Source organism: Ambystoma mexicanum, chromosome 7q, assembly GCF_040938575.1.
Source record: "Ambystoma mexicanum isolate Mex_15411 chromosome 7q, UKY_AmexF1_1, whole genome shotgun sequence".
Lineage (NCBI taxonomy): Eukaryota > Metazoa > Chordata > Amphibia > Caudata > Ambystomatidae > Ambystoma > Ambystoma mexicanum.
In genome coordinates this window covers 1,113,277,988-1,113,291,356 of record NC_090941.1, presented here as the reverse complement: position 1 = coordinate 1,113,291,356, position 13,369 = coordinate 1,113,277,988, and positions in this window count along the sequence as shown.

Here is a 13,369-nt window from a genome sequence, read left to right as displayed (position 1 = left end):
AGTGGGGGGTGTAGGACGGTAAGCACTCGATGTCCTGAGTTTTAGTTGTGTAAAACTAAATGATTTATGAGAGTTGCATGATTGACTGTGTCAAAGGCAGTTGTTACACTAGTTGTGTCGTGTTGTTGGTGGCCCGAGAGATGCGGGCTCGGATTTGGGCCCGCTTCTTGGAGTGGATGGAGAGTGTGTATTGCCTTTGGAGCAGGTGACAGGCTAGTTTGTCAGAGGATGTGCTAGAAGCCAACAACTTTCGTTATGCTTGCGTTTCAGCGAGGCTGGGTCGGAATCATTCCAACTATTGCACTTGGAGGCAGGCTTCATGTGGATCCTCGTGGCAGGGGCAAGAGTGTCAGGGGCACTGGAGACGGAGAGGTGGAGGTCAGCAAGGGCTAAGTCAGTGTGAGAGTCAATAGCAGGGGTGGGAGATGAATAAAAGAGGAAGCAAAAGCAGCTACTGACACTTGCTTCATCGGTCGAATGACAAAGAAGGAGACTGGCAGCGCAGGCGGAGGTTTAGCCGAGGAGCCCTGGAGCTGCAGATGAGAGGAGAGCATGGTCAGACCAAGAGAGAGGCGTAGTGAGAGGGTTAGAGAAAGGGTTTCCCGCTGAGATGGCTGTACGCTGAGATAAGCGTATCCAAGGTGTGCCCAGCTGAGTGGGTCAGGCCAGAGAGAAGAATGGTGAGGAGAAAAGAGTCGCAGAGGTTGCGGTAGAATAACATGGGTGCATCAGGAGTGGCAAGATGGATATGAAAGTCTCAGAGGAGGAAAAGCTTAGAGGGAGAGGTCAGGAGAAAAGAAGCGAGGTTGACCCACTCCGAAAGGAAGAGGGAGACTGGTCCAGTGGTTCTGTAGATGGTGGTGAGAGTATCGAGAGGGTAGGTGAGACGCAAAGCTTACAGACAAGGCATTCAAAGGAAAAGTAGGATTGAGTGGGTATGATAGAAGCATGAACCCATTCAAGGAAGACAAGGGCCACTCTGCCTCCAGACTGTTTAGGCCCTGGTTTGGAGAGGATCTTGTAGCCCTCAGGAAGGAGAGTATCAAAAGCAGTGACAGAGCTGGCATTGAACCATGTCTCAGTGAGAGCGAGGACGTCAGGGTCAAAGTATTCAAGGAGGTGACAGATGTCAGAGGAGTGTTTGACAGTAGTGCAAGAGTTGAGGGCAGCAAAGTGAAGCTGGTTACACCCTTTGAAGGACTTCTGAGGAGGAGTACAGGGAGGAGGCACACAAGTTGGTGGGGGAGGAGAGGCTAGAGGGGGGGCAGACGGAGGATTGGCAGGAGAAGGGAGAAACTTAATAAGAGATGGGAGATGCCTATTGAGAAGGAGGAGGTTAGGCTGAGAGCCCCGGACCATGATAGTGCCATTCTGGTTGACGTTAATGATGCACCTGGATGACGGGCGGTGTGGCAAGAGCGCTTCCCATCTGGTTCCACCATAATGGTCAAAGAAGAGAAAGAGGAAAGGACTGAGACCATATGGGAAGTCCATAGGTCCGGAGAGGGAACGACAAAGAGGATCTAAGTTATAGTCTGCCTGGAGGAAGCATTGACATAGGTATCGCCAATGGGCAGGCTTAGTTTAAAAGCCCACGAGACCCTTCCTAGGCTTTTTACTTTCAGGCTTTGAAAGAGAGGGAGGGTAGGTAATCGAGTAGCAATTAGAATAGAGAGGGGAGATCGAGAGCAGCATAGGGTGCCAGCGGGATACCCAGGAGTGCGAGAGGACAGAGATTGCACAGTGCACTAAAAGAAGTCTGCAGGTGGCCTAGCAGCAAAACAGGCACAGGTTGTATAGATGTGGCCAGGGCTCTCTGGCAGTCATCCCAATTATCAGCAGAGAACACTTGGGCCCATCAAAAGCTCTCCACCACAAGAATGGAAGACTCAGCCATGGGGCAAAGCAACTGTATTTTATTAGCAAAAATAATGACAGGAATCACACCAGAAAAACAAGTATCCTTCGGAACTCTCAGCCTCTAAGCGTGTGTCCCCCATTGTTATCCTGGTGTGATGTCACAAATACAGGTTCCATCCCTAGAAACCTATCAAACATTCACATTTGTCAGTTTGGGTGAACTACATATAAGAGTTATTGGGGTTAGTTCTACCATTGGATAGCCGTATCTGATGGCTCCCCCTGGGACAACCTCTACTGGTGCTAATCTACAATGTTGCAGGGTCGCAGACAGACCATTGGCCCTTGCGACAAACTATATCCCCACGTGAAAGGTGACTCTGGATTGGGCAACACTTGTAGGTTTTCCCCTCTGGTTCGATGGAAACAGTCCTCTTAGTCTATCTCGGTTAAATTGGCATTGTAGTGTCCGGCTGGGTCACGGTGTTGGGACCACGAAATGAAGCTGTCTTGCTTGTAATTACGAGGATTTTAGCCTGATTTTATGCAGATGGCTCATTGTCTTGGTAACTTTGTCCTTGGCTGGTTGCCTTGTTTCTGCTTGCCTCTGGTTGCGGCGATCACGTCAGCCCTTCCATGCACCTAAAGCCAGCCTCTCCTTCTCTGTTCGCTTCATAGGCCTATAGCGTCCATATTGTGCCATACGGCTTCCCCAGATTAGTGGCAGTCAAGCATGTGCAATCTAAATCTATGAATAGTTTGCATCTTGTGGTTTCAACTTTGGCGAAAGATGTGAATATAAAGATATGTATGTGTGTCCGTCCTTTAGCTACGTGGGTCATAAGCATGAGTTTCGTGCCTATATGCAATAAATTAGTGCATGTTTATGTAACTTCATGAATGGATAAATATGTACTTCATGTATAAGTGCGACTATGTCGTGATATCAGTGATGACGTCATTGATTTCTGGTTTTGCAGTTAGTGAACTTGCTCGATGTATATCATTGTCATGTCGTCGCAAATTATTGATTGGTAGGGTCTGAATGGCTGTCCGAGAGAGTAACGTTTCTTAGGCCTGCAATGCATCGAGGATCGCGGTGATGGGCCTATGAATCAGGCACGTCTGTTGTTTCTCTGCCCTTGTGTTGAGAGTCAAGTGGAGCGGCAGAGGGTCAGATTTGGCCCCCCGTCTACAAAGTGAATCAGGGGCAGGTCGTCACACACGTCAACGAAATGGGGGGTGGTTGTAGGTGCCTGTTGTTGTTGGGGGTTTTGCTGCCGCCATGCCATCGCAGCAACTCGGATGGGTTTTGGTGCTAATATAAATTCTCCACCGCTGCTTCCCCCTTCAAGTCGTCGAAACTATTCTTTGGTCTCTGATCTCAACTGCTGTTCCTTCCCTGCCTGAACCCCTTCCTTCAAGGAAGTCAACTCTGTGCCAAGAAGATGATGTCCTTGCCATCTCAACCTCACCGGCATTCCTTGAGGATTGGAAAAATGCCAAGACATTCTCAGCTCTTCTATACCTACGCAATGAATCAACGTAGACCATTTGGGTTCCAGACTCCTCGGTTAATACTTTATCTTTTTAGATGAACTTCTTTTCATCCCAAGGAATCGCAGGATCTGCTGGAATGTTACCAATATACCTTGCCAGCTACAGGAGTACAAAACAAATTGGTTCAACTGCCACCGAAACTTCACTGGTCAATCTCCAATGTTCCTTGTTATTTTTCTCACTGCTTCTGCAGGATGCCAGCACCAATGAACCATGACCCAAGTCACTGTTGCCTTCTGGGCTACAACTCGTCCTCTTCTCTGCTGCATTGCCCCAAACCTGTGATGTCCGCGCTCAACCATTCCTTTTTCAGGGAACTCTCATACCTGCCAGCGCAATCAAAGATCACGTTCTCCTTCAGCAACCGCAAGTTGTTGACACACCCTACATTTCTACACACCCAAGAAGCAGGCCTGTCCTACTCCCCTGGCCAAACAAATAGGGACTGATAACCACCATCAGTGTTCCAACCCTGTCTCGGGAGGATAGCTCAGGGGCAATGCGCTCGCTGTGGAAGCAAGACAACGCAGAGCACCACAGGTCCGATCCCCGGTCCGCACTTAGAAACCTCTGGTAATTAAGCCCGTTATAAATAACCTATCATATCATGACATCTTGTTCCCAGGTAGCTAAGCGGAGAGATCAATAAATGACTTCTTTCGGTAGACAGACCACATGTGTCACTCCACACATACACTCCACACACATACAACACTGACTTCCTTACAGTGGTGGCAAAAGCAAGGCAGGTGGGGCCACCCAGCCCTCACCTCTGGATTTTCAAATTGGCTGGAACTGGCGCCCTTCCTTCCCATGCTAAATCATGCACCCATGACTTTCACCTTTCAGGGTGACCTATCTTCAGAAAGCCATAAGGGTGGCATCAGGCTGGGGTAGGAGCAGGTCAAGAAGAAGGGACCGCATGCCCACATGCCCACATGCCACGGCTGGAGGCAGATAAGAGTCACACCTTACTATGACATCGAGTCCCCAACAGACCCTAGCATGGGGTGCTGTCAATTACTCACCATAGTCCAACACCCTTGATCATTTTGGAGGTGTTTGGGATAGAACAGAGTGCATGACGCATTAAAGACTGAAATGCAGTATCCATACCCCCACCCAATACATGCACCATCCAGAGGCGTGACTTGCCCCGATGTTGCCCATCGCTTGCACCTCTCATTCTATATCCTGTTCACCTTTTTTCCCATTCCACATCCGAACCCAAGTACCAAGGTGTCAACCAACATCCTCCTACTCCAGGTGCCTCCATGGCCATTGAGGATGGCCATGGACCAAGCATGATTTTGCATGCTTTATTCAATACAATGCAGAAAGGTTTTATTGGCATGACTAAGAACACACATATTGACAAAACTGCGTTATATGCGTCCTCTAATCAAGAGGTCTGCAACATAAATTGACTTTCCGGATATTTTGGACTACAATACCCATCCTCTTTACCCATCATAGTCAATTATGAAGGATCATGGGAGACGCAGTCCAACACATTGAGAGAACGACAGGTTGCAGACCTCTAGCTGGCATTCATCTCTATAGTGGAGGATGCCTGTCGCTGTGCTATCTCACAGGCAATGTTTTTCTGGGGTGGAAGCCTGACATGGGAGCAGGAACCCAACAGCTCGCTCCACCCAGGGCCCCTGAAAAGCCAACACATAGGGCCTCATTACGACCCTTGCGCTGACGGAATGAAGGGGGTTGGTACGGGACCGGCCCCCTTCATTCCGTCAGCGCTGATTACGAGGTTCCCTTTGCTGAACCTGGCTCAGATGTCTGGTAAAACCAAACGTCTTTTCCGGGTCCCACGACTGGAAGAGGGAGGTAACAACGGGACACTCATAATGTGCCCGTTGTTACCTCCCTCCCCATTCCTATTGAGCCCTATGGGGGCTCAAATTGGAATGGGGAATGGTTCCTGCAAGGAGGACTTACCAGGTCCTCCTATGTCGGAATGACCCGGTAAGTCCCGCTTGCAGGAACCCAGTAATGGAGCCCGGTTTCGAGGCAGCCATGGAGCTAATAGCAATATGGCTACCTCCATACTCGTAATGAGGCCCATACTGTAAGTACACAACCACAGTGGCTGCACACTGGTGCTCGCTCCTAAAGCTGACACACCTGGGTATCCCCGTGCAAATAAAGGGGTTCCCAGTCATTTCCAGAAACATATAAAAAATGGCACTTAGGGGGAACTCGTTCAGAGCTCCCTCTCCCCCACCAGTTCCCGGGCCTGAGCCACGGGGCAATCCAGGACACTGTAGAAGAGTCAGCCGCACCTCCCCCTTTCCACTGACTGCCTCACGGATGCCTGCTTCACAGCCTGCAGAGTCTCAGACAGGAGCTGGGAACCCCCACCCCTCTCCCCAGCCTTCCCAAGCAAGAGTCTGCAGAAACGGTTACCCAGGCTTTGCAATTCCCAGCTCAGCATCGCCCTGACACAGACCCAAGCGCTGTGCTCATGGCTGCTGGGGCTTCCAACATCATACCCTTCCATCTTAATTTCCTGTGATATACATGTCTATTTATAGACCTTAAATGCCCCACTGCGCTGGCCACGACCTCACATGTGAAATCACAGATGACAGCACACATATCTGCACCAATCTCACCACTCAGATGCATCCACCATGGAAGTCATGTTCCCATGTTCCTTGCACCGTGCAGGAGGCAGTGTGCACAGCGGAATGTGCAAGGCATTGCCAGACTCAGGGATCCACTGCATGTGTTTGCTCGCTCCGGCTGTGTATGGAGGCTCTGCTCATTTGCATAATCCGCAGGGTTTGCTCTTTGTTCAGTAACTGTTACTTCACTGCAACTAATGGGCTTTAAAGGGATTTGCAAGGTGTGTCATTGGCACTCGGCGGCTGTTCTGCTTCGTGGGAACCAGAGAGTGCGCTCTGCTACACGTGTGTCATTGCAGTTTATGTGGTTGGCAATTATATACCATGACACGTTGCTATCTATCATATGCACACGCGGTCTCTTTCACGTCTATGAGGGGAACACAGTGCACAGATGTTCACTGGACTCGTTGCACTCTGCTCAGATAACTTCCAATATGGCCCACAGCTATGGGCTGTGGTCTGTGTGTAGTGCAGTGGTGTGGGGTACAAAGTTTACAGCCTGCACCTTTCGGGTGCATCAGGCACGGCATCTTTAGTAAATATGTAGGACTCTGTTCCCGACATGGGTGGGGTGCTCACAGTGCATGGCCTTCTAAAGCGCTTGTCCATCTCGAAAAGAGGTTTCTTGGCGCTGCACACAACTACTTAGAGGGCGGAGTTAAGGAGTCGATAAAGGTATGTCTCAATACAGTTGTACAATCACAAGTGAGCATCAATCATTCAACGAGCCAGCACCTTTGAACGAGTCAGCAGCAACATTTCCCACAGTTTGGCAGTCAAAGCAAACAAGCATTGGCAATGCCAACAGTTTGAGCTTTTGTGTATGCCTGGGAAAGGCACTTGCCAGGCACTGCTGTAATAGTATTAACTGGCTATTGATGGCAGCAGGTGTAAAATGGAGCGAGTACCTGGGCATCGAATAGCAGCGACTGACAAATACCTAATACTTATACAGAAGCCAAAACTGTTGGCTTTGCCAATGCTTGTTTTTCAAAGGACTCCCGCGAAGGACAAGCATAGTGCTTAAAAGGAGAGTGGCTAAATGCAGAAATTTTTATTACACCAGCAGCTAACAGATCCAATGAAGTCATTACCTCTCAGAAAACATGGCGGTCACATAAGTGGGAAGTTTGATGGTAAGCCTTGCTTAAAGCGAGCTCAAAAAGTTCCCATGAGGAGCTGTCTTGGGTGGGTAGGTGGCAGAACTGGGTGGGAATGGCCATAGGGTTTAGCATGGCAGTGGGCAGTCAATGGGTGGGCGAATAGCCAAACCCCACCTACAAGCTGTGTGTCCCTCCTCATAGGCCCTTTCTCCCTAGCTAGCGCTGCACTAATGCAATAGTTTTGGCGTATAGGTAGCGCTAACGAGCCACCTAAAAGTCAAACTAAAAATGACCCCACACCTCTGCACGCCAATCAGAAGGTGGGTGCTGTCTTGGGGTGGCTGTCCACAGCTCAAAGAGTCTGGAGTGTTGCAAGTGCGCAGATATTGGGGTCTGCTGAGATGGAATGGCTTTAAGGCGCATGCACTTCTCCCCGCACCCTCCAGTGACGGATGAACAGGGCTGGGGGCCATGATATGGGAGGCTGCTGGTTCAATACACTAGAATTTCATAATGTATTTAATGGGAACATCCAAGTCAATATCACTGCAGCGCAGGCTGGAGGAGAGAAACTCCTTCCCCGCCATTTGTCAGTAGGAAATGTTGAACTCTGCTACAATTGACAGAGACAAGGCCAGTATGGCCTGGAAGCAGTGGCTGCTTGAGGTCCAGTAAGAGTTCACCTTGCAGTAGCCCACCAAGAATACAGAGCTTGGCCAAGTGGCTGCGGGAGGTTCCAGGGGAGAATGGCCAGAACTATGCTGATTGCAAGGCTCAGATGTTCTCTCACAAAGAATATTTTTGGATTTGATCAAATTCTTCTTCTTGGCCATCCATCCTGCCATGACTTCCAAACAACTGTCAGAGGTTTGTGCTGATGGACCCAAGTCTCCATTCGCCTGGAGGAGCACGGGGCGGCGTCAGCATGGATAGAAAGAATTCCAGGGAACGCTTCGAGAGGGAGCAGAGCGCAAAACTGAAAAGACATCAGTGATTGTGCAGAACACGCAGTCATGCCGCAGCGCAACCCTTGAGGAGCAAACCTTCAAGGAGGGCGAGGATCAGACTGGCTCAACTTTGTTCTAAAGGAGTAAATCCCTCACAGATCCAAGCCAGATCCTGGTCAAGATGTCCTAGGAGGATCTCGGGATCCTCAATGCCTCAGAGAGATGCAGCAACACTAGGGCACTGATGTCACCATTGTCAAGATCCCTCTGATATCATCAACCAGGACCAGCCAGTGATCCCTCCTGGATGGAATATGGCTTGCCAATTATCAACAGATGGTTGGCCTCAACAATTGTCTGAAGTTGGGAGAGTCCAATCGTTCTACATTAACGCGGGCAGGACTAGTAAAAAATGTCCCACACCCTGTTGGTGCAGTGATCCGCTTCGACACAATTAAAAAAAAAGAATGTTCTATGGAAAAGGTTGGGAACTATCTCTGTTGCTAGAAAAATCTGTCCATTTTGTTGCTTTTTTTCTACAATTTCTTACCACCAAATGTGGTGGTTCTGGGGAGACTCCCGTGGCTCCTCCCAGCTCTCACCCGACCTCCACCAATATTGGCTGACACCAACCCTGCATCTAAATTTTGGTGGTAACATTTTGTTAGGGAGAATTCTCTTCTAAGGATAATTTCCCTTACGTATAGAGTCCACCAGCCCCCAGCAGCTTTGCTGGATTTGAAGGGTTTCTTTTTTTTCCCCTGCTAAGAGTGAGACTCTTTTTCCCACTCTTAGACATATTGCTGATGTGTGTTTTAGGCTATTTTTGTGCTTATGGTCTAGGGTTTTTTTCTCACCCTCATAGCTATCATCTTTTTACATGTGTGTTACACCGCACCCTCAGTGCAGTAACACAGGGGTGTCACAGTGACCCCCAAACATAGACTCCATACCCTGCGACTGACTACTGTCTCCCAGGGCATGTAAAGTCCCCATTGACTTTACTAGTCAATATTTATGAACAAAACCAGTACAGCCCATCTTACTATGGAAGTACTGGAAAGGGTTAATAGTTTTTCCCTGGTCTTCATTTTCGAGAGGGTACCGTCCAGTCCCTCTCTCCAAAGTTTCTGGCTGGTGGCAGTGGTTACTACCGTAAATATTCGACCGCAAATATTTCCCTATGGGATTTTTCCATTGTTCGAGGCTATCACTTTTACTGACAGCCTCTAACAAACCGCCGATTTATTTTCTTATTAACTTTACTCCGGTAGGTTTTTATTGCCAGATATTATTTTTTTCTCGTGTCTTTCTCTGAAATCCTATCCCGGGTCAGGGATCCTGTGTTCGTCCTTTTGGCAGGCTTCTGCACAGAAGCCCTCCTCTCAGCACCACTGAGTCTGGGGTAGACAGGATGTGTGGGAGGGGGAATAGGCACCCTGGACAGGGGTACCTAGGCAACCCAAGTCACACTCTGCTCTGATAGGCTGGGGGGGTTATCCCGCCAGGATAGCCACCCCACTGTGTGAGTGACAGCTAGGCTGTATGAATGGGGGGTTTTCTGCATAAAAGCAGGGCTCTGAAGACTGGAGGACAAGACGTTGCCACTGGAACTAATAAACCCGAAGAGGAGAGAGGCTGAAGACATCTGCAACTACTGAACGACCGGTGAAGCCCTGCTGCAGAGCCTCACCACTTTTCTCCAACGACTCAAGAAGATCTTCACCTGCAAGAGTCTTCTTCCCTTGAGCAGGTGGGGCCAACCAGTTCACCAATCGCCTTCCAGGACCTGCCTTGGTCGAATCGCCAGTGCCCAGCACTAGGAGACCGGATAGCCAGGTACCCATCGACCGCGACTGCAATTTAAAGGCGCGTACCTTTTATTTTGTTTTGGCAGCACCGCGGCTGGCTTCATCCCTGGGCAGTGCAGTAACTCGAACCTTCCTCCACGACGAGAGCCTCTCTTCCTCTGCTGGATCTCCTGAACTGCAGGAACTGCCAGGAACTACCGCCACCGCAGGAGCCTCTTCCACTTTCAAGGTACATTGTTCAGCCAGGCCTCCCGTTTCATTGGGTACTGCTAAAGGTGGTTTAATTCCTGTACTTACCTACTGGGCTGGCCACCCCTATCATCTAACATTGGCCCTCATTACGACCCTGGCGGAGTGGGTTTACGCCAGCGGTATTCGCGGCGGACCCGTCCGCCCTACTACGAGTTCCCGTAGCGCCATGGAGCCGTTTTCCGCCTGGTTTTTCCGGGCGGAGAAATCCATGGCGCTACGGGACCTTGTTGTTAATTACGCCACCGGCAAAAATGGGAATGGGGAAGGGTAAAATGGGGATTGGGGATTTACCGCTCCGCCAAGGTCGGAATGGGGCGGTGAATCCGCCAACCCCCATGGCGGTATCGGCAGCTTTCCGCCGTGCTCCATGGTGCATATTGCACCACGAACTCCGCCAGGGTCGTAATGAGGGCCATTGTCTTTTACCTTCTGCAACCGCCTTTCAAATAGTTAAACAAAGACTTGGACTGCAGCTACTAGAACAGTTTGATCCTGGGCACTTTTCCTTGTACCACTGACTCTGGCACAGGCCTATTGACTCTGGCTAAATCTGTTACACCTGCCTTCTCTAGATTGCTTTTCACCAAGAAATGTGTTGGTGCACCTAAATTCTTATAACCACCTTTTCCTTCCCCTCTTTTTAATATTGTGAAGTGCCAATTTGCTCGGTTTTCACCTAAGTATTGCTTATGCTAAAGTACTGCCTTGCCTAACTTGTTCAGAATGTAACTGGGAAGTGTTGCCGGTGTGCTTTAGAGTCTAAACCTGTATAACTTGTCCTTTCCCTCGCTTTTGAGAAATTGTTAGAGTGCCATTTCTGCTAGGTTTACACTGTGCCGTTTTGATCAGTTTTCACTCTTGCTCAAACTTTTCAACAATTTAAATAGGGAGTTGTGTATACTTTACTTGACCATTTTAACTTGCTTTCAGGATAGTGATTTGTGTCTTGAACTTAAGAGTGTGTAAAATAAATATATATATTATTTTTGATACAAAGCTTTGGGAGGTCATTACAACCTTGGTGCTAAGTGCACCAACTGTTTACACCATGGTGGATGGCGGATTTACCGCCCCATTCCAAGGTGAGTGGGGCGGTAAATCCCCATTTCCCATTTTCCCTTCCTCATTCCCATTTTTGCCCCATAGGGCATAATGGGAGTGGGGAAGGCGCTAATTACGCCCCTGTAAATTACGGCGGCATAATTAGCACCATGGCGGGTTAGCGCCATGGACTTTAACGCCTGCCAAAAGCAGGCGTTAAAGTGGGAATCCGGCGTTAAGGGTTAACGCCGTCGTTAACCCTTAACGCCGGGGTTTTAATGACCTCCTTGGTCAGTGTTCCCTTGTCCCATAGTACTGGAGTCCTAGGGCCTCATTACATGGAAGGAGGTGATCCAGGGTGCTATTAGCACCCTGGACCATGCCGGTAAATTACCGGCACCGCCTTGGCGGAAAGGGGATTTACCGCCCCATTCCAAGGTTGGTGGGGCGGTAAATCCCCCTTCCGCCATTGCCCTTCCCCATTCCCATTTCTGCCCCATAGGGCTCTATGGGAATGGGGAAGGCGCTAATTACGGCACCGCAATTTTGCGGTGCCGTAATTAGCTCTGAGGTCCCTTAGCGGGTTGGTTTTTAACGCCTGCAAAAAGCAGGCGTTAAAGCACCAACCCGCTAAGGGACCTCGTAGTAAGGCGGTAATGGTTAACGGTCACCGTTACCATTAACGGTGGCCGTTAACCATTACCGCCTGGGTCGTAATGAGGCCCCTAATGTGTAAACCCTGAATACTGCTCATCTCCCTCTTGAGATAAGTCTGACTGCTCAGCCACAGCTACCAACTAAATCTGTGTGGTACAGACTGATAGCAAAGGGGATTTATTGCATATACCTGTAGTCCTAATCTTCTGTAGTGCTCCCTAAGGGAACTGCATAGGATTCTGCCTAAGACATTTGAGAAAGAAAAATGCGCAAAATTAATTTGAGAAGTTTTTGGTTGAGCAATAGCGTCCTGCCAAAGATCTTAATGGGTCAGTGGGTAAAGCGTTAACTATATACACAAGGATTCCAATGCCGAGCTTATGCTCCTCGAGCTCCTACATAGATCTGCAGTGTGATCCTTCTCCTGTTGCAAGGATCATTGGAGAATCAGACAAGGCTAGCCATGGTCATGTGAAGTCGAAGCTAGATAACGCACAGTGGTTCCTAGCAAGTGCCAGATAAGAGACAGCCATGGGAGGGGGGAGGGCTAGAGCAGGGTAGTCCAACTCCGGGCATTGAGGGCCAGAAACATGTCGGATTTTCAGGATACCCCTGATTAATATTCATGAGATAAATTTGCATACAATGATTCTAAATGTATGCTCATTTCTTCTAATGAATATTAATGAGGGATATCCTGAAAACACGCCAGGATTCCGGCCCTCAAGGCCTGGAGTTGGACAACCCTGGCCTAGAGCATCTGCTGCCTTCACTTGTTTCAGATGGAGCCCCATTGGTTGCTAGGAAAACGCACCCCTTTTATGGAATTGTGAAGGGACATGGTTAAGATATTCATGTCCCTTGGGAGCCAAGTCCAACAGAGAACAAATAGGTGACCAGTCCCCATTCAGTCAACAGCAAGCCTGGGCGAACCCCAAAATAAGTGACTCCTGAATATTTGCAGGTTACTGACCAAAGGCTTAGTGACCCACAAATAGGTGCAAGTCCCTTTCTGTTGGCCTACTGGGGGGGAAACACCCCTCCCCCAAAAGCACTTATTTGCGCCTCACTCCGCCTCATGGCTTCCCTCGTGCCCTTTTTTTTTTGTTTTTACAATTTCCAGTATCAGACCCCTGGAACTAAAAAGAAATGGTACCATTATGCGCCCCACCGCCCTGCCGAGAGGTGGGGGCGGGGCTGACAGGCTGCACTAGCAAAGTGTGGCAAAATATGGGGCCCTGGTTAGGAAGGTGCAGCCTGCCCTCTTTAGTAGTGATTTAGCTACTCTTGACTCTGGGTAAACCTCACTTTTCTGGATGAATGCCTGCAAAACAGTCCCCAGAACATAAAATAACCAGAAAACGTCAGTTTCTGTTATCCCTCAACTCGGCTGCCTATCACTGGACAACAACAGCATGATGCCTGTTTTAGGAGGTCATCTGATTGGCTGCACTGTGCGTTTACCTGGGTCTAGTCAGCGATTAGAGTAG